This window comes from Mesoplodon mirus, assembly GCF_964341445.2.
Source record: "Mesoplodon mirus genome assembly, chromosome: 13".
NCBI classification, from domain to species: Eukaryota; Metazoa; Chordata; class Mammalia; order Artiodactyla; family Ziphiidae; genus Mesoplodon; species Mesoplodon mirus.
This window is the reverse complement of record NC_138989.1, coordinates 23420207-23440897: the sequence shown is the minus strand read 5'-3', so window position 1 is coordinate 23440897 and position 20691 is coordinate 23420207. Positions and strand designations below refer to the sequence as shown.

General features: G+C 41.9%; 1 long non-coding RNA gene across 2 annotated transcripts in view; it reads left to right on the top strand.

The window, feature by feature from the left end:
• The window catches only part of LOC309814647, a 47211-nt gene that overhangs the window by 19566 nt on the left and 6954 nt on the right, over positions 1-20691 (top strand). Inside the window, exons 2-4 of one of the 2 annotated variants that reach the window (XR_014295729.1) lie at positions 12853-13020; positions 14861-15019; positions 16891-17001. This is a non-coding gene — a long non-coding RNA (uncharacterized lncRNA). The remainder of the gene's footprint in view (positions 1-12852; positions 13021-14860; positions 15020-16890; positions 17002-20691) is intronic. The other variant, XR_014295728.1, reaches the window with a different exon arrangement.

Below are 20691 nucleotides of genomic sequence, written 5' to 3'. Positions count from 1 at the left end.
CCATCCATGTTGCTGCAAACAACTTTATTTCATTCTTTTTTATGGCTGAGTAGTATTCCATTATACATATATACCACACCTTCTTTTTCCATTCATCTGTCGTTGGACATTTAGGTTGTTTCCATGTCTTGGCTATTGTAAATAGTGCTGCTACGAACATAGGGGTATCTTTTCGAATTATAGTTTTGTCTGGGTATATGCCCAAGAGTGGAATTGCTGAATCATATGGCAACTCTATTTTTAGTTTTTTAAGGAACCGTCATACTGTTCTCCATAGTGGCTGTACCAGTTTACATTCCCACCAACAGGGTAAGAGAGTTCCCTTTTCTCTACATCCTCTCCAGCATTTCTTTTTTGTAGACTTTTTAATGATGGCCATGACCAGTGTGAGGTGGTACCTCATTGTAGTTTTGATGTGCATTTCTCTAATAATTAGTGATGATGAGCATTTTTTCCTGTGCCTGTTGGCCATCTGTATGTCTTCTTTGGAGAAATGTTTATTTAGGTCTTCTGCCCATTTTTTTGATTGGGTTGTTTGTTTTTTTGTTATTGAATTGTATGAGCTGTTTGTATATTTTGGAAATTAAGCCCTTATCAGTTACATCATTTGCAAATATTTTCTCCCAATTTGTAGGTTGTCTTTTCATTTCGTGTATGGTTTCCTTTGCTGTGCAAAAGCTTATAAATTTGATTAGGTCCCATTTGTTTAGTTTTGCTTTTATTTCTATTGCCTTGGGAGACTGACCTAAGAAAACATTTATATGATTTATGTCAGAGAGTGTTTTGCCTTTGTTCTCTTCTAGAAGTTTTATGGTGTCTTGTCTTATATTTAAGTCTTTAAGACATTTTGAGTTTATTTTTGTGTATGGTGTGAGGGTGTGTTCTTAGTTCATTGATTTACATGTGGCTGTCCAGCTAGCCCAACACCACTTGCTGAAGAGATTGTCTTTTCTCCATTGTATATTCTTGCCTTATTTGTCGAAGATCAATTGACCATAGGTGTGTGCGTTTATTTCTGGGCTCTCTATTTTGTTCCATTGATCCGTGTGTCTGTTTTTTTTTGCCAATACCATGCAGTTTTGATTACTGTGGCTTTGTAGTATTGTCGGAAGTCTGGGAGGGTTATGCCTTCGCTTTGTTCTGTTTCCTCAGGACTGCTTTGGCAATTCTGGGTCTTTTATGGTTCCATATTAATTTTAGGATTTTCACATTCTGTGAAGAATGTCATGGGTAATTTGATAGGGATCATGTTAAATCTGTAGATTGTTTTTAGTAGTATGGCCATTTTAACAATATTAATTCTTCCAGTCCAAGAGCATGGGCTATCTTTCCATTTATTTGAATCATCTTCAGTTTCATTATCAGCGTTTTATAGTTCTTGGCATATAAGTCTTTCACTTCCTTGATCAGGTTTATTCCTAAGATTTTTGTTTTTTGGGGGGTTTTAAATGTGATTTTTTTTTTTTACTTTCTGATATTGCATTGTTAGTGTAAAGAAATGCAACAGGTTTCTGTATGTTAATCTTGTATTCTGCTACCTTGCTGAATTTTTTTTTACTCAGTTCTAGTAGTTTTTGTGTGGAGTCTGTATGGTTTCCTATATATAGTATCATGTCATCTGCATATAAGGACAATTTTACCTCTTCTCTTCCAATTTGGATACCTTTTATTTCTTTTTCTTGTCTGGTTGCTGTGGCTAGGACTTCCAATACCATGTTGAAAAGAAGTGGTGAGATTGGGCATCCTTGTCTTGTTCCAGATTTTAGTGGGAAGGCTTTCTTTCAGCTTTTTACCATTGAGTTTTATGTTGGCTATGGGTTTGTCATAAATAGCTTTTATCATGTTGAGATATGTTCCCTCTATACCCACTTTGGTAAGAGTTTTTATCATAATGGATGTTAAATTTTATCAAATGCTTTTCCTGTATCTGTTGAGATCACCATGTGGTTTTTGTCTTCTCTTTTGTTGATGTGGTGTATCACATTGATTGATCTGTGTATGTTTTACCATCCTTGTGACCCTGGGATGAATGCAACTTGATTGTGGTGTATGATCCTTTTTCATGTGTTGTCAGATTGTGTTTACTAATATTTTGTTGAGAATTTTTGCATTTATGTTTATCAAATATAGATATAGATATCAGTATATAGCTATAGATCAATATATTCATAGATAATAGATTAATATAGTCATCAATACAGATACAGATTTGCTGATATTGGCCTGTAATTTTCTTTTTTGGTGTTTGTCTGGTTTTGATATCAGGGTGATAGTGGCTTCATAGAATGACTTTGGGAGTATTCCCTCCTCTTTTGGAAGAGTTTGAGAAGGATCAGTATAAGTTCTTATTCGTACGTTTGGAAGAATTCCCCAGTGAAGCCATCTGGTCCTGGACTTTTGTTTGTAGGGAGTTTTTTTGTTTTTGTTTTTGTTTTTGTTTTTTTAAATTACAGATTCTATTTCACTTCTAGTGATCAGTCTGTTCAAATTTTCTGTTTCTTGATTCAGGTTTGGAGGGCTGTATGTTTCTAGAAACTTGTCCATTTCTTCTAGGTTGTCCAATTTGTTGGCATATAATTGTTCATAGTATTCTCTTATGGGTTTTTTTAAATTAATTAATTTATTTTTGCTGTGTTGGGTCTTCGTTTCTATGCGAGGGCTTTCTCTAGTTGTGGCAAGCGGGGGCCACTCTTCATCACGGTGCGTGGGCCTCTCACTATCATGGCCTCTGTTGTTGTGGAGCACAGGCTCCAGACACGCAGGCTCAGTAGTTGTGGCTCACGGGCCTAGCTGCTCCACGGCATGTGGGATCCTCCCAGACCAGGGCTTGAACCCGTGTCCCCTGCATTAGCAGGAAGATTCTCAACCACTGCGCCACCAGGGAAGCCCCCTCTTATGGGTTTTTTTTATGTCTATGGTATTCTTTATTATTTCTCCTCTTTCATTTCTTATTTTATTTGGGTCCTCTCTTTTCTTCTTGGTGAGCCTACCCAGAGGTTTGTCAATTTTGTTTACCCTTTTGAAGAACCAGCTCTTGGTTTTATTGATTTTTCTGTTGCTTTTTAATCTCTTTTATTTATTTCTCTCTGATCTTTATTATTTCCTTTCTTCTACTGACTTTAGGTTTTGTTTGTTCTTCTTTTTCTAATTCTTTTAGGTGGTAGGTTAGGTTGTTTATTTGAGATTTTTCTTGGTTTTTTTGAGGAAGGCCTGTATCACTATGAACTTACCTCTAAGAACTGCTTTTGCTGCATCCCATAGATTTTATACAGTTGTGTTGTATATTTTTATTTTTATATGAAGCTGATACAACTGGATTCTAACTAAGTACCCTGAGATTGTCAAAAGGTTACATATTTCCTTCTGATTCTTTAGGTTTTGTTTTTGACTTCATACTCTTAAAAAAAAAATTCAGTGTACCTGCCCCATTTATTTTAACAAACACAGAAACATTCAGATAATGTTTAACATTTGATGGACACAACCCTATATTATAGACACTATTGTTGTCCCAACTTACAGGTGATGAAACAGAGACATGGAAAAATTAAATTCTTTGCCAAGTTCCCACAACTAATAGATGGCAAAAACTGAGATGTGATCCTGGGCTTCCAGCATTTGAGCCCATACTTTCAGTTAGCAGTTCTCAGAGTTTTTGGTCTCAGGACCCCCTTATATTCTGAAAAAATGACTGAGCCAAAATGTATATGGACATACAAAGGCCCTAGAATATCTAAGAAATGTTGATAAAGAAAAACATTTTTAATAAAAAAATTACTGGTTCTCAAACAAAGTTGGAAGACTTAACCAGCATATTTCAACATTTACTACAAAACTACTGTAATTAACACAGAGTACTTTTGGAGCAAGGATAGATAAATGTACCACTGGAACAGAACAAAGAATCTGTAAATAGACCCACAGATGTATGTTTTCTTGATTTACATCAAAGGTGCCACTGTAATTACTTGGGGGAATGATTTTGGAACAACTAATTGTGTGTATGGAGAAAAGTAAAGCCTGACCCTTAACTCAAACACAAAAATTTGTTAAGTATATCATAGACATAAAATCAAAAGCTAAAACAATCAAACTTCCAAATAAAAGCATAGGAGAATATTTTCCTGGTATTGTGGTAAATAAAGTTTTTAATCAGATCACAAAATACACTAAACCAAATAAGAAAGATTGATAAATTTGACTTAAATTAGAATATCTGATCATCAAAACACATCATTAAGAAAGTAATAGGGGCTTCCCTGGTGGCGCAGTGGTTGAGAGTCCGCCTGCTGATGCAGGGGACACGGGTTCATGCCCCGGTCTGGGAAGATCCCACATGCCGCAGAGTGGCTAGGCCCGTGAGCCATGGCTGCTGAGCCCGCGCGTCCAGAGCCTGTGCTCCGCAACGGGAGAGGGCCACAACAGTGAGAGGCCCGCATGCCGCAAAAAAAAAAAAAAAAAAAAAAAAAAGAAAGTAAATAGGCCAGCTATAGAATGATAAAGAATTCATATACAGACTATACAAAGAACTTCTACAAATCAATAAGCTAATTTTTTTCCTATTCATCTTTTTTTTTTCTTTAGGGTTTGAGGTAGAGGTTTTTTTTTAAAATTGAAATATAGTTAATTTACATTGTTGTATTAATTTCGGGTATACAGCAAATTGATTCAGTTATCTGTGTGTGTGTGGGGGTGTGTGTGTGTATGTGCATACATATATACATATACACACATATATCCTTTTTTAGATTATTTCCCATTATAGGTTATTTTAAGATATTGATTATACTTCCCTATACTGTACAGTAGGTCCTTGTTGTTTATTTTATATATAGTAATGTGTATCTGTTAATCCCAAACTCCTAATTTATCTCTCCCCACCCCTTCCTATCCCCTTTGGTAACCATAAGTTTATTCTATGTCTGCGAGTCTATTTCTGTTTTGTAAAGAAGTTCATCTGTATCATTTTTTGGATTCCACATATAAGTGATATAGTATTTGTCTTTTTAAAATGAACAAAAGATTTGAACAAGCATTTCATGAAAGAGGATATTCAAATGACCAATTAATGTATTAAAAGGAACTCAGAATAATATCAAAGAAATGCAAATTAAAACCATAATAACACATTTAGCAGAATGGATAAAAAAATTTTAAACTTTCATTATCAAGTGTTGCTGAGGATGTGGAGTAACTGAAATTCTCATCCATTATGATTTGGCAGCTTCTAATAAAGTCAAACATAGACCTACTGTGGAACCCAACAATTCCACATCCCGGCATATGCTCAAGAAAAATTAATTCATATGGCCACCAAAGACTTGTACAAGAATGTTCATAGCAGCTTTATTCATAATAGTAAAAAACTGGACAAAATCCAAATGTCTATCAAACAGGAAAAGAAAACAATATGTGATATAGTTGTACAATGGAATATTACTGGCAATAATAAAAATGAACAGACTATTAATACACAGAATGACATGTATGAATCTCAAGAATGCTATGCTGAGAGAAAAAAGCCAGGCACAAAAGTATACATATTATGATTCCATTCATATGAAGTTAAGAACAAGCAAAACTAATCTATGATGACAGAAATCAGAATAATGGTGACCTCTGGTGGATTGGTGAGTCCTTCCATGATGATGGAAATGGCCTATAACTTGAATGTGGTGGAGGTTACATGGTGTATACATATGTAAAAATGAATTGAGCTGAATGTTTAAGATTTGTGTACTGTATGTAAATTATACAACAGTAAAACTTTAAATAAAAGGACCTCCAAAGAGCCTTTATGTGTTATATCTATCAAATTTAATATTAGAAATTGAAATTATGAAACTTTGAAGTATTAACTCGTTTTTAATTAAAAAATAAAAAACCTACACATTAACATGCATAATGTCTTTATGAAAAATAACTATTTTCTAAAACAAAAAATTAGAGTGGCATTGTTTTACATTTTTGCAAATTTCTTTAACGTCTGACTAAAAGAAGACAGCTGGAAAAAAGACAGCTGGATTCTCAAACCTGCTTCTGCATTTAATGTGTTAAAATATCATGTTATGCAGCCTTTGGAAACTCTACTGTACACTTACAGGAGAAGGCAAGTGAAAAGACAAATGAAACTTATAAAAATAGTTTTGACCTCATGATTCTCTGGAAGTCTCAGAGACCCTAGAGTACCCCATATTATACTTTGGGAACTGCTGCTCTGACCCACCCTCCTTTGCTGCCTTTTTAGCATGTTGCTAGAAGAGAAATGTAATATCCAAGTTTAGAATGGGGTTCATGTTAGCTATTTATTACACAGATTCCTTAGTATCTTTCTCATTTTCCACAGTTCTACCCCTGCCTCCCCTACATTTTCCAGGTCCAATAAGTTTGGAGATGAGGACTTCTCTTCCTCTTGGCCCTGGTCCTCTCTGTAGTGGAGGCTATATTCCAGCAAGCAGGTAGATGTTAACAATAGGACACATGAGCATGGCAGGGGCTGACTTTGATCATTATCCACCCTCTTAGCATAATTATCATCATAAGTTGCTGCTAGAATTAGTTTTTGTTTCATCTCTCAACTCACAGGTCACCCCTATGACTGTATAGGAAGCACCTTGGTTAGTGACTTAGTAACCTCAGCTGTCTCACACCAATTCACATCACTGTCCTTTCCAGAGGCAGGACTGCCTTAAGGACCTTGACTTGGCACTCTTTTGCCTTCTTAGTGTGTCTTTAGTTATAGTTTAGAGCTGCTGGGTACAGCCAGATGACTGTAGGTACTGGTTGGCTTTCTGAGATGCATCTAATGTAAGAGTAAGACATGCACTTCAGAATAATTTTTTCCAACGTTTTTTAATGAAAAATTTCAAACATACAAGAGAGTTGAAAGAATTTTATGGTAAAAAAACAATATACTCATCATCTAGATTTTACAATTTACATTTTACTATATTGCTTTATCATATATCTGTCTACCTATCCATCCCTCTATCCATCCATAAATGATTTTTTATGCATTTCAAAGTAAGTTGCAGACATAAATACACTACACTCCTTGATGCTTCAGCATGCATACGTTTAACTAGAATTTAATGTTTGTGTAGAGGGTTGGTTTCTTTTCAGATAAACTTCATATATGGTTTACCCAAAGGAGCTGAAAACTGTGTCCACATAAAAACCTGCACACGGATATTTATAGCAGCTTTATTCATAACTGCCAAAACTTGGAAGCAACCAAGATGCCCTTCAGTAAATGAATGGGTAAATGAACTGTGGTACCTACAGACAATGGATTATTTTTCAGCACTAAAAAGAAATGCATTTCAAGCCATGAAAAAAAAATGAAGGAACCTTAAATGCATATTACTAAGTGAAAGAAGCCAGTCTGAAAAGGCTACATACTGTATGATTCCAACAGTATGATAATTCTGGAAAACGCAAAGCTATGGAGATAGTAAAAAGATTAGTGGTTGCCAGAGGTTAGAGGGGAGGGAAGGATGAATAGGCAAAGCACAGAGGATTTTTAGCATGGTGAAACTGTTCTGTATGATACTACAATCTTGGTATGTCATTATATATTTGCCCAAACCCATAGAATATACAAAACCAAAAGTAAACCCTAATGTAAACCATAGACTTTGGGCAATTATGATATGTCAATGTAGGTTCATCAGTTATAACAAATGTACTACTCTAGTGAGTGATGTTGATAATGGGGCAGGCTGAGCATATGTGGGGGTAGGGAATATATGGGAAATCTCTGTCAGTTCTTCTCAATTTTGCTGTGAATCTAAAACTGCTCTAGGTACTTCCCTGGTGGAGCAGTGGGTAAGAATCCGCCTGCCAATGCGGGGGACATGGGTTCGATCCCTGGTCCAGGAAGACCCCACAGGCTGCAGAGCAGCTAAACCTGTAAGCCACAACTATTGAGCCTGTGCTCTAGAGCCCACGAGCCACAACTACTGAGCCCACGTGCCCTGGAGACCACACACCACAACTACTGAGCCAGTGCGCCACAACTACTGAAGCCCGTGCACCTACAGCCTGTGCTCCACAACAAGAGAAGCCCCTGCAATGAGAAGCCCGTGCACTGCAACGAAGAGTCGCCCCCACTCACTGCAACTAGAGAAAGCCAGCACGCAGCAACAAAGACCCAATGCAGCCAAAAATAAATAAATAAATAAATAAATTAATTAAAAACAAAAAAACTGCTCTAGAAAAATATTGTCTTAAAAAAAATAAGTCCTGTCAGGAGAATGAGCTCTCTAGAAGACAAAGGCTGCTTTCATTTAAAAAAATTCATGTACAGTGAAGTGGACAAATTGTAAGTACACCATTTGGTGAGTTTTGACAAATATGTTCACGTGTATCCCATATAGAATTGTAAAATATGACTGTCACTCCAGAGTTTTTCTTGTGGTCCTTCTCAGTGAATCCCTGACCCCACCACACTCCCAGAGACAGGTACCTGTTTTCAGAATAATTTTTAACTTATACCCAGTGAAATTCTTTTTTAAATTAAATCCAGAAATCTCTGGATTATTTAGGCTTATTGTTCTTGGTTATAGACTCTATAGAAGTCGCAGAAAATTTCCAGCCTTTCCTTAGATGATATTTTTTGTAAATGACTTTTTATCTATAAGTTATTTTTTTAATTTACTTTTTATTTTATATTAGAGTATAGCTGATTTACAATGTGTTAGTTTCAGGTGTACAAAGTTAGTTTCAGCTATGCATATGCATATATCCATTCTTTTTCAGATTCTTTTCCCATACAGGTTATTACACATTATTGAGTAGAGTTCCCTGTGCTATACAATAGGTCCTTGTTGATTATTTTACATATAGTAGTGTGTATATGTTAATCCCAAACTCCTAAATTATTCCTCTCCCCACCTTTCCCCTTTGGTAACCATAAGTTTGTTTTTGAAGTCTGTGAATAAGTTTCTGTTTTGTAAATAAGTTCATTTGTATCATTTTTTTGATCCCACGCATAAGTGATATCATAGGATATTTGTCTTTCTCTGTCTGACTTCACTTAGTATGATAATCTCTAGGTCCATCCATGTTGCTGCAAATGGCATTTCACTCTTTCTTATGGCTGAGTAATATTCCATTGTATATATGTACATCTTCTTTATCCATTCCTCTGCTGATGGACATTTAGGTTGCTTCCATGTATTGGCTATTGTAAATACTGCTGCAATGAACATTGGGGTGCATGTATCTTTTCGAATTACGTTTTTCTCCAGATATATGCCCAGGAGTGAGATTGCTAGATCATATGGCAACTCTTTTCAATTTTTTAAGGAACCGTCATACTGTTCTCCATAGTGGCTATACCAGTTTACATTCCCACCAACAGTGTAAGAGAGTTCCCTTTTCTCTACACCCTCTCCAGCATTTCTTATTTGTAGACTTTTTAATCATGGCCATTCTGACCAGTGTGAGGTGGTACCTCATTGTAGTTTTGATTTGCTTTTCTCTAATAATTAGCGATGTTGAGCATCTTTTCATGTGCCTCTTGGCCATCTGTATGTCTTCTTTGGAGAAATGTCTATTTAGATCTTCTGCCCATTTTTTGATTGGGTTGTTTGTTTTTTTGATATTGAGCTGCATGAGCTGTTTGTATGTTTTGGAGATTAATCCCTTGTTGGTCACTTCATTTGCAAATATTTTCTTCCATTCATTGGGTTGTCTTCATTTTGTTTATGGTTTCCTTTGGTGTGCAAAAGCTTGTAAGTTTGATTAGGTCCTGTTTGTTTATTTGTTTTTATACTGAGTTATTTAAAATTATGAAACAGAAGAACTGATCTTCAAGCACAGAATAGGTGTTCAGTATAAGCTTTTTATTTCCATAATTCTAAACTGCATGGATCTAAGAAAAATGTATTTAATGGGCAAAACTTTCAAAAGAAAAGAAAAGGCAAGTCACTGTCACTCATTCCTATATAGCAATAGTCCAGTGAAGGCAAAGCTCTCAATGTATTGTACAAAGTGAAAAGGAAGCTCTCAGGCTTCAGAGTTGCAGGATATTATTAAAGCCCTGTGACCATAAACCAGGCTGGCCTTAGTGCCTCTTTCCCAGACAGTCTTATTCAACATCAGCACTCCAGGCAGGGCAGGTCAGACCCTTTCAGAGCCAGGAAAATACCTCCTGCAGTGCTTAATCATACACATCTTGAGGCTTGTGGATAAACTCCTTATCAAATGAAGGCTTGAGTCCCAAACAGGTATTGAGTGGCTCATTTATTCCTTCTTTTGTCCCACCAAAATGATTTTTTTAGTGCATGGACAATTCTGCAAAGATTTATTAAGTCCTCGTATAGACCTACCTATTCCTGTGGAGCATGTGAGGATGAAAAATATGATTCTCAATTTCAAGGGGTTTTATGTTTTAGGGGGAGAACCAGGTAGAGGAGAATTCCAGTTAAGAGGAGGTAGGGCATGATGGAGAGGGAACTTCTGGAAGAGGGAAAATCTGAACTAGGCCTTGAAAGATTGGTAAGGTTTTTTTTTACAAATATGGATGAGAAGGAAGAGCAAATAATTTTTCATACTGCAGCCCGAGTGATCTTTATGAAGCACAAATCTGATCATTACATTCCTCTACCTAAAGTCTTTCATCGATGAGAAGTATTAACACTCGTGTTTTATGAGATAATAGTGCCTGGCACACAGTGGATGAGGAAACTGAGGCCCAGTAGGGGCTGTGCCCTCCCCAGAGCTAGGTACTTAGTGGCAGAACCAGACTGGGATTTAGTGCCCCTAGGGAATACTCCTCTCCTTAGGCACTTCAGTAGCCATTTTAGGTTCAAGAAAATAAGTCAGCATCCTAGGATACAAGTATATCTGGGCTGTGGAGGACTGTACGGCCATTCAAACCGGTGGGCACATCTGCGTGTAACCACCCAGAAGGAAACTCAAGATTACTGCTAATTCAGTAAGGGAAGTTGCAGAAATTATAGGTAGCATAATCCTGTTTTCACAAAACTAATGAAGTTTGTGAGTGGCAGGAAGAGGTCTGGAATGGTAACACCAATGTGCTAGCTGAGGAGGGGGGATTTGGCAGAGGAACTTCCACTTGTTAACATATACATTTCTTTGTTGCTAGAGCTCGTTTTGGTGGCGGGTGGTCGTCTTATTTTATTTACAAGGAGCATGCATTTTGTTTCTAATTAAAACGACAGGCAAAACCAAACTCTCCGCTGACCCTCAGGATTGTGTCCAAACTCCTTACTGAGGCCGCTCTTGATCCACCTGCCTTCACACCTCCTCTCCCCCTTCCAGTTCCGCCTGCATCTGAGCTCCAGCTCCTAGAACTCAGGGCGCGCTGCCTTCTGGACTGTGATTCTTCTTCTCTCTGCCCTTCTTTTCTCCTTCTCTCCGTGAGGCTGGCTTTTATTTATCCTTCAGGACTGGTGCCTCCTGAAATACTTTCTTCCCTATTGTTTGGCACCATGTTGCCTTCGTTTTCCTTTTTCTTTTCCTTCCTGCCCCCTTTGGCAGCTCATTTCTTCTCCCTGGGCTTCAGCTCAGTCCTTGGCCGCCTGTTCTCTCTTGGGTGGAGCTCCTTCCCATCCACTGCTTCCGTTCCATCGCTCTGCCTCGACTCTCACACGTCCAACCCCAGTCCCCACTTCCCTCTGAGCACGACATTTGGAGAGCCTTCTTCAGAACTAACCCCCCGACTTCCCCGGGACACACACACCCTCAGCAGGTGACACTGTTGTCCTTCCTATGTGCTTCTCCCCTCTCTGCAGCCCAGACACTTTTCTTTATTGCACTGCTGCTCCCTTCTCACCCGGAGCACGATGGCCCTGTACCTCCTCCAGAAGGCTCTTAAAAACACAGCTCTGGTGTTCCCCCTACTGAAAATCCTTCAGAGGCTTCCGGCGGCTCTGGGGACAAAGACCTCACTCTTCAACCTCAGGCTCAGCTTATCTGACCCGAGCTCACATCCCCCTGTGCCCCCTGCACACCAGCCCCACTGGCCTTTCAGTGCTTCCCTCTAAAGGGCCTTGCTTCCGAGACCACTGCCCTGCCGACCTGGCCTTGAGTGTGCCCTCCTCTCAGCCTCCCCGCACCCCGGTTGGTGCCTAGTTACCACCTCTGTCTTTCCACAGAAATCACACTGCTCAAGGAAACCTTTCCAGATGCCCAAACTAGACCAAACCCCTGATGGGGTGCTCAGAGCCCCACCACTTTCCTTCACAGTCCTCCTCACCGTTTGCTATGAAGGTTTGCATAATTCATGGATTCACTAGACTGAAAGCCCAGGCTAGGGACTGTGCCTGTTTTCCTCCTTTTGTGTCCCCCAGACCTAGACAGGACAGGCACTCAATAATAGAAATATGAAAGTTGAGGGAGAGGAAACAGATGAGAATAGTTAAGGGGAGAAAGTCCATGGGGTCAAGAATAGCTGAGTATGCCTGGTAGGCCAGCTGATGTCAGTCAGACCAAGGAATCTGGGTTGTATTTTGTGAATCAAAGGAGGTCAGCCAAGCTTCCAGGGCAGGACAGCTGAATTATATGATCAGCTCAACAGTGTAAATGGGATGACCTAGTACATTCCAAAAAGCCTTCAACAGTCAGTTTGGATTGATATTGGCTATGTCTCTGAGGAAAGGAATTGGGGGTGGATTTTATTTTCTGTGTGCTGTGCTTGAAGTCTTTGGTGTTACTACTGTAGGTGAACGACACTGGAGGACTTCTCATTCAGCGGTCTGAGTGCTTCATCCATTAGCTCGTTAGGACGGGAAAGCCTATGACGATAGCCGGTGGAGCATTTCTGCACCTTTCTTTAGCAAGGAGTCCAGACATTTTTTGAGTTCAATTTTTTTTTTAAAACAGGTGTTTACTAAAGTGAGCAAGGATCTTCTGCAGCTGTTTGGAGCCTGAGTGGCAGATGACACCAACTAACTGGGGACAAGTATGAGTTACACCCCAAAGGCTGCTGCAGCAGGATGCCCAGACAGCACGTAGACCACCTCCACACCTGCAGAGCTGAGAGGATCTCAGGTAAGGGGTCCATAGTTACTCAGTAATGAGGCTTGTGAGAGAAATACTTTAACTGGAGGTGAGTCCTTGATGGCAGTTTTGGCTTCGGAAGCAAGATTGGGGTCATCACTCAGCTGCCTCTCCCTCCACCTCCTGAGGGGCCCTAGGTTTTATTTATTTTAATTTATTTTATTTTTGGCTGTGTTGGGTCTTAGTTGTGGCATGCAGGCTTCTCTCTAGTTATGGCACACAGGCTCTGTAGTTGTGGCTCATGGGCCTCTCTAGTTGTGGCTCACATGCTCAGTAGTTGCGCCACACGGGCTTTAGTTGCCCCGCAGCATGTGGGATATTAGTTCCCCAACCAGGGATCGAACCTATGTCCCCTGCATTGGAAGGCATATTCTTAACCACTGGACCACCAGGGAAGTCCTCCTAGGTTATATTTAAGTAGACCGCCTTCCCTACTTGTAACTGTGAGTGCCAAAGCAATCCAAACGTGCCTCCACTCTAAGCTATAAAGAAACAATTAACCACAGTTAATGGCCCATAATTTGTTACTTCTGTATTCTATTCCCAAGGTTCCCTCCTGAGTTATTACCCATGAAGGAACATAAAACTGCACAAAAAACTATTTCATAGAAACGAAGTGAGCTCTTTTTTGCTTTATTTCCCTCTGATTTAAAACAGTGGGTCTTCCTAGATGGAAAAGAGGTTCATCCCCACAGATGGGAAAGGCTACCACTCAGTGTCTTGCATCATTACAATGCAGACGCATGGACAGGACCAGCTACAGAATTTGCAGGGCCCAGTCCAAAATGAAAATATGGGGCCTCTTGTTAAATATAGTAGGAATTTCGAAACTGCAATAGAAGTGCATTAAACCGAGGGCAAGGTCCTTCTGAGTGAGGGGCCCTGTGTGACTGCAGAGGCGGTGCACACACCAAATGCTCTAGGCACTAGGAGGATGCGGGGGTGGGGGGGAACTCCACCACGAGGAGCTCAGGCATAGGAGCAGCTCCTCCCCTGGCAGAGAGCCTCTGCAGAGGAGGGAGCGTCAGGAGACCTGGACAAAGCATGGGGTGGCCAGAGGGCCACTGCTGAGGGAGCAGACGGTGTGGCCAAGGACAGCGTTCTCTTGGTGGTTCTCCCAGTTCTGATCTGCTTGGGGTTTGGTTATTAGAGGGCCCACAGATCAGAAAGGAATTGGGGTGCTTTAGAAAACTAGAAGGAAGGGGCAACAAATGAGTGTAGAAAACACTGGGATTGAGGAGGCATGAAGAGAGGGAGTTTCTAGAATGGAATTATCCGTGTTTTATTTTCATTTAATCAACCAATCTTTTTTCGTTTTTTAACTGAAGTAGAATATCAAATTTAGATGATTTTTCCCCCTAAACCTACTCCTCCCCATTCTCCATCTTAGTAAATGATCCAACTGGATGGATCACTGTCCATCCAGTTGATCCAGGCAGAAACCTGGAGTCTGGTTCCTCCTCCTCCTTTGCCTCAACAGTGCTCACTGAATCCTGTTAGTTCTCTCTTCAGGGTCCTTCTTGAGCCTGCACATCTACCTCTGTATCCAATGATGCCACCACCACTTCTTGCCATGACTGACAGCAGCCTCCTCACTGCCTGGCTTTTGAATCATGCAGACTAGAGTTCAAGTCCTCATTCTGCCACATGTTAGCTGAGTGACCTTGGATAGGGCTCTTCACCTTTCTGAGCCTCAGTTTCTTCATCTGTAAAATGGGAATAATAATACAAAGGGTTGTTGTCTGGACTAAATGAAATGACGAAAGTGGCTTAGCACACAGTACATGCTCAATGAATTAGCTTCTTGTCTCTTTCCCTCTTCATTCCTCAGGCCTTAGTTTATATATTACTTCCCTCAGAACCCCTCTGCTGACCTGCTGCAAGTTTCCACAGATCCCCAGACTGCTCTGCAGCATTCATCACACTTACCTGTCTTTTGTCGACAGTCTTCTCCATGAGCACAGGATTCTGGCTTTCTCTGCCTACTGAGGTGCCTGACGTAAAGTAGGAATTCATATTTTGTTATTTGACTGGTATCCCTGTATATAATCAAAGGTTCCCAGCCATGAGGTCTCTGTAATGTCCCCCCACCAACTCCAGGTAAGTGGGCAGATGACCACATTATATAAACAAACAATGGAAACCAAGAGCATCCTACCCAATATAAGTTAAACCTAGGGCACTGGGGCAACTCATCATAGCAGATCCCATTCATGAGAAGTAGACCTAGGTCAGATAAGGCCCATTCAAGGCCAGCCTAACCAAGCCAGTGCTCCAAATCAACACAAACTTCTCTGGGAATGCAGTGAGGCTGGGGCAAGGAAGGGACAGCACTATGGGCAGGACCACCCCCCTGGAGAAGGAATGAAGGTGGCCCCCATTCTTTGACCCAGGGCCACCTGAGTAGTTGGGCCAACCCCTTTCTCCTCAGGCCTTGAGAGTTCCCCACTAGATATTCCCCACTGAGGCCAATCAATTGCATGAGAGGTATGCACACCAAGGGGCCGATGCCCTGAGAAGCCCAAGGTGGAGGGGCTGGGTTTTTTGTTTTCTGAACTTTGTGAAATAACATATACATAGAAAAGTACATTAAAACTCTGTAGTTTATACTCCAATAAAGATGTTAAAAAAATTAAAAAAAAAATCTGTAGAGGCTGATGAGTTACCAGATGAGCATTCATGAAACCCACTACTATAATCAGTACCTAAAGCATCTCCAGCACTCTGGAAGCCCAACCTGCTCGCTCCAACCCCTAGAGATGACCAAGGCCCTGGCTTTCGTAGTTACCATACCTTGGCATCTGAAATAATACTTTTGCCTGGTTTTGAACTTTTAAAGAATGGAATCATACAGCACATAATTTTGTTCTTTTTTCTATTCAGTATTATGTGAGATTCATTTGTGTGTCTGTATGTGTAACTAGTTTATTCATTCATTGCTGTGTTAGATCTTGTAGATGAATGTTTCACAAACTGTTTATCCCTTGCCCTGTTGATGGACATTTGTGCTGTTTCTGGCTTGTGTATTTTATTATCTTAGTGTGAGGCTGTCCTGGATGACTTGCAGAGGCAAGGGGAGTTTGGAGCAGAAGGGAAAGGAGGGGGAGAGGCAGGAGGAGCTCTGGGCATGGGGGCAGGGCAGGTGAGAGGGACCCCCAGGTCAGATAGGGCTGTGGAAATACAGAGTGGGGCTGACGGCACCGTGGAGGAAAGGGTGCCAGAGGGCTCCTTTGAAAGTTTGCACCTACTCAGAGACTAGAGGAGTGCAATTCCCCTCTGAGGGCAAGTGTTCTGCCTGCTGAAGGCCATGGTCGTGTGGTTTAGCAGGCAGGAGTTCAACTCCTCCACCTTCTGGACCTGCTGCCTGAGCCCACTTCTCTGCTCCCCATGGGGTGCAGGGCCAGCTCTGCATGCCTAGAGAGAAAGCCAGGCAGGGCAGCTGATAGCAAAATATCGCCCTAGAGGGACAGAGGCAACACCACAAACTGGCCAGGGAGTCACCTCTGGTGCCTCTCCTTTCTCAGGATGGGCAGACATCAAGAGATTCGTGTTTGGGAGGTTCAGGGATCACCCCTGCCATCCAGACACTGACCAGAATGGAGGTAAGGTGGCAGAGCCCCCAAGGGAAGGGGCCAGCACGGCTGACTGCTTGCCCAGCCCTCACCTGCCCTGGAAGCGAGGCCACCCCGTGGAGCCCACCTCTCGGAGACTCCCAGCAGCCCCGGGCAGAGCTCCCACCCCGAGAACCTGTCCCTGGTAACACTCCACCCACTTAAGTATTTCACCTTGGGGACCATCTTGGCTGGAGATGGCCAGGAGTCCCTATCACCCCTGAAAGACCTGTTTCCCTCCTCCCTCCAGCTGAGCAGGTACAGGTGAGAAGAGAAGTTCTCTTGCCTTGGAGCAGTACGGCTGCCTGGGAAACAAGAAGCGTTCCTGCCGCTTCCAACTCTGGACGACGTGTGAAAGCAGGTAAGGTGGGGGCCTCAGGCAGAGCAGAAGTTCAAGTGCGGGCTTTGCAGGATGCTACCCCTCATGCTGCAGGGCAACTAGACTTTGTAAAACATGATCTATTTCCTCATTGGATCCTCAACAGCTTTGTGGGTTGACTGGACAAACTTCCCCATAGAGGAGAAATTAAAGCAGAGTAGAGTGGTCAAGGCTACACCCTAAATCATCAGTGAAGGGGCTAGAACACAGGTCCCACAATCTCCGGGTCAGGGCAGCACAGAGCTACGCACACACAGGCATGTGCCTAGGCAGACACCCAGCTCTGGCTTCTTGGGCTAAGAGTTGCCTTGACACCTGCCTTGGGGAGGAATTCAACTACAGTCTGGAAAGAGGAGGTTAACTTCCTGGCTGGGCTTGGCTGGGCTTGGGAGAGAGGATGGCAAAGTGACATCAGTGTTCACACCTGCTCCAGGCTGACTGGGAAGGAAATGCTGACATCCTAGCACTTGAGACCCTGCACGCAGAGGACGAAGGCAGGGCCCGTGCTGCGGGTCTTTTGGTCCAGCCCTCCCTTCAACCGACAAGACTGGGCAAGCAGTCCTCAGGCCCATGAGAACCAGTCCCCAAGTTAATGCCTCGGAGCCGCATAGGGTGGATGGAAGGGTATGCATGTGAGGTGGCCTTGCACACTGGCTCGGGTGGGCATACCTGATGCCTTAGCAGTTTCTCCAAGCCCCTGGGGAAGGATGACTTCGCTGCATTTCTGGCAGAGACTCACATGGAACTGTTGTTAATAAAGTGTCTCCATTTTAAGTACCCTGATTTATGAATTTCCAGGGAAGCATGTGTGGAAGGAGGGCAGAGAACTGAACCTCAGGAACACCAATACCAACATAGGCACAGGGAAAGGATGGTCTGGTGCAGCCTCGAAGGCCAACTGCAGAGGCAGAAGAGCCAGCAGATATGGATAGTCCTTGGGGACACCCAAGAACGTGTTGGGGGGCAGAAGTCTGAGGCAGCAGTTGGCTGGTTTATCAACTCAAATGAAAGAATAGAAAGAATTATGCTACCCAGGTCAGGTCCCAAGGGCTGACAGGGACTTCAAAATTGGGAGCCGCCCCAGTATAGAGTATGTGCCAGTGAGTACCAGAATCTTCTGGGTGACTTGAAAGAACCTCTAGTTCTAGGGACTGATTTTCCAATGGGCAAAGTACAGTAGGGGAACCATTTATAATTAACTCACATCTGTTTTAATTTGGATGACGAAGCCCTAATATGTTCATCCACCGTGGGCTCCTTTGGCATTGGAGATGAAAGGAGGATGAGCTGAAGGCAAGGTCTTCACTCCTTTTCCAGCCTTGGGCTCACTTGCCAGGTAGTGAACACAACCTGGCCCAGGCCTTAGACATCCATGCTGTGCAGAGGTAAGGCCCACCTCGCTCTACCTCCCCTGCTCCTCAGCTTGGAGAGCTGGCTGGTCTGCATATCTTAGGGCTTGGTCAGTCTTCAGCCAGAAACCTAAAATTCATCACCTGTTCAGCAAAGCGAGGCCACATCAGTCTCCACAGGACTCAGAGTTCTTAGACGCCACCCCAACAAGCAATTTCTTTCTCTTGGCCCCCTTTCCCATTGCTTTTATAAGATTTTAAAGCAGCAGTGCACCTGCAGACTTGCATCCATTAAAAAAATATATTTTCAGTTCATATATGAACTTTAAAGTCTTTGATAAACTTGCAATTTATTTTAACTCAGATCAGAATGTTACCTCTGTAAGGTGGAAGACCCAGGGCAGGGCCAGTCATCTGCTAGTTTTAATACATGGTGGGACAGAAGCCCTGTCTGGCTCTGACCATTCAGACTGTCCACCAGCAGCCAGAGACAGAAATGTCACCTCATTTCATGGGCTGTGGAAAGGGGAGCACTTTCTAGGCGCTCACTGTCAACCCCCTCTTTGTGGCCAGCGCTCTGCTCTAGATAAGGAAACGCTCAGTTCCTCACCACCCACGGGCAACTCAGCTGGCGCTGGATTCCAGCCCAAGTTTGTGGGCTCAGAAACCCCAGGTTCTTTCCACCAATCGAGTGGTTTTGAAACTGGCTCTTGTGGCAGTGCTTCAGAGGTTCCCTGCAAACATTCGCTTCAAGTGTCATCTTAAATATTAAAAGTCGTCCATAACACGTACACTCGGATGTAAAACATGCGTTGCTTAGGCTGCCTGAGACCTCAGGTAAGGCCTCCATTATTGTGCTCGTGTGGGCTTCTCAGGGGTCGCTGATGCAGAAGGTGCAAGCCTGGTGCTGGGATCGCCACACCCAGCTGCAACTCAGTGCTATGGCTCTCACGATAGTACAGTTTTAGTGATTATAACCTTTGTGTGTTTCTTACCTGATGTATGGAGGATAAGGGCTGAAAGCAGGTATTGGATATTCCTCTTGATCATTTTTCAAGTATCTACTTCAGTTTTGTCCATAACTAGAGATTGCAGACAACCTACGACTACTTCCACTTATACAGATAAAAATCAGGATTTTTTTCCTCCATACCATACCCAAACAAAATCGGATATAAATTGGACACTGAGATAGCTTACAACTAACCCATTTGCACTAGTCAAAAATGCTCCCCCCACCACCCTTGCCACCCCACTAGTTTAAGACATGACTTGAACTTAGTTCATGCTATTAACACTTTTTATGTACATGAAAGGTTTGAAAGAAAAACAAAAATACTGCATTACAATATCAAAGCCTTTTGATTTTGGTTACCAGGGAGAGGAGGGCTCACAGTTTAAGCCTTCTGGTAGTGACTACTAAGCTCTTCTCCAAGATTTCTGGTTTGGCTAACTCAAAGAGAACCAGGTTAGAGCAACTATTCATCTAAGGCTGCTTTCTGGAAACCCAAGAGCACTGAGGGGAAGGGGGCAGGAGAGAATGTTTCTTACTCAAATTCTTCTGTTTATTCACTGGTAACCGTGGATGAATCTTTGCTGCTCCCTGAAACTTGGTTTTCTCAACAAAATATCACAAACTCAAAATGGATTAAAGACCTAAATGTAAGACCGGATACCATAAAACTCTTAGAGGAAAACATAGGTAGAATACACTGACATAAATTGCATCAATATCTTTTTCAGTTCGTCTCCCAGAGTAATGGAAATAAAAACAAAAATAAACGGGACCTAATTAAACTCAAAAGCTTTTACACAACAAAGGAAACCACAAACGAAACAAAAAGACAACCCAAAGAATGGGAGAAAATATTCGCAAACAGTGCGACTGACAAGGAATTAGCCTCCAAAATATACAAACAGCTCATGCAGCTCAATGTCAAAAAAAAAAGCAAACAACCCAATCAAAAAATAGGCAGAAGACCTAAACAGACATGTCTCCAAAGAAGACATACAGATGGCCAAAGGCACATGGAAAGATGCTCAACACTGCTAATTATCAGAGAAATGCAAATCAAAACTACAATGAGATATCACCTCACACTGAACAGAATGGCCATCATCAAAAAATCTACAAACAATAAATGATGGAGAGGGTGTGGAGAAAAGGGAACCCTCCTATACTGCTGGTGGGAATATACATTGGTACAGCCACTATGGAGAACAGTATGGAGGTTCCTTAAACTAATAACAGCTACCACATGATCTAGCAATCCCACTCCTGGGCTTATATCCAGAGAAAAACATGGTTCGAAAGGATACAAGC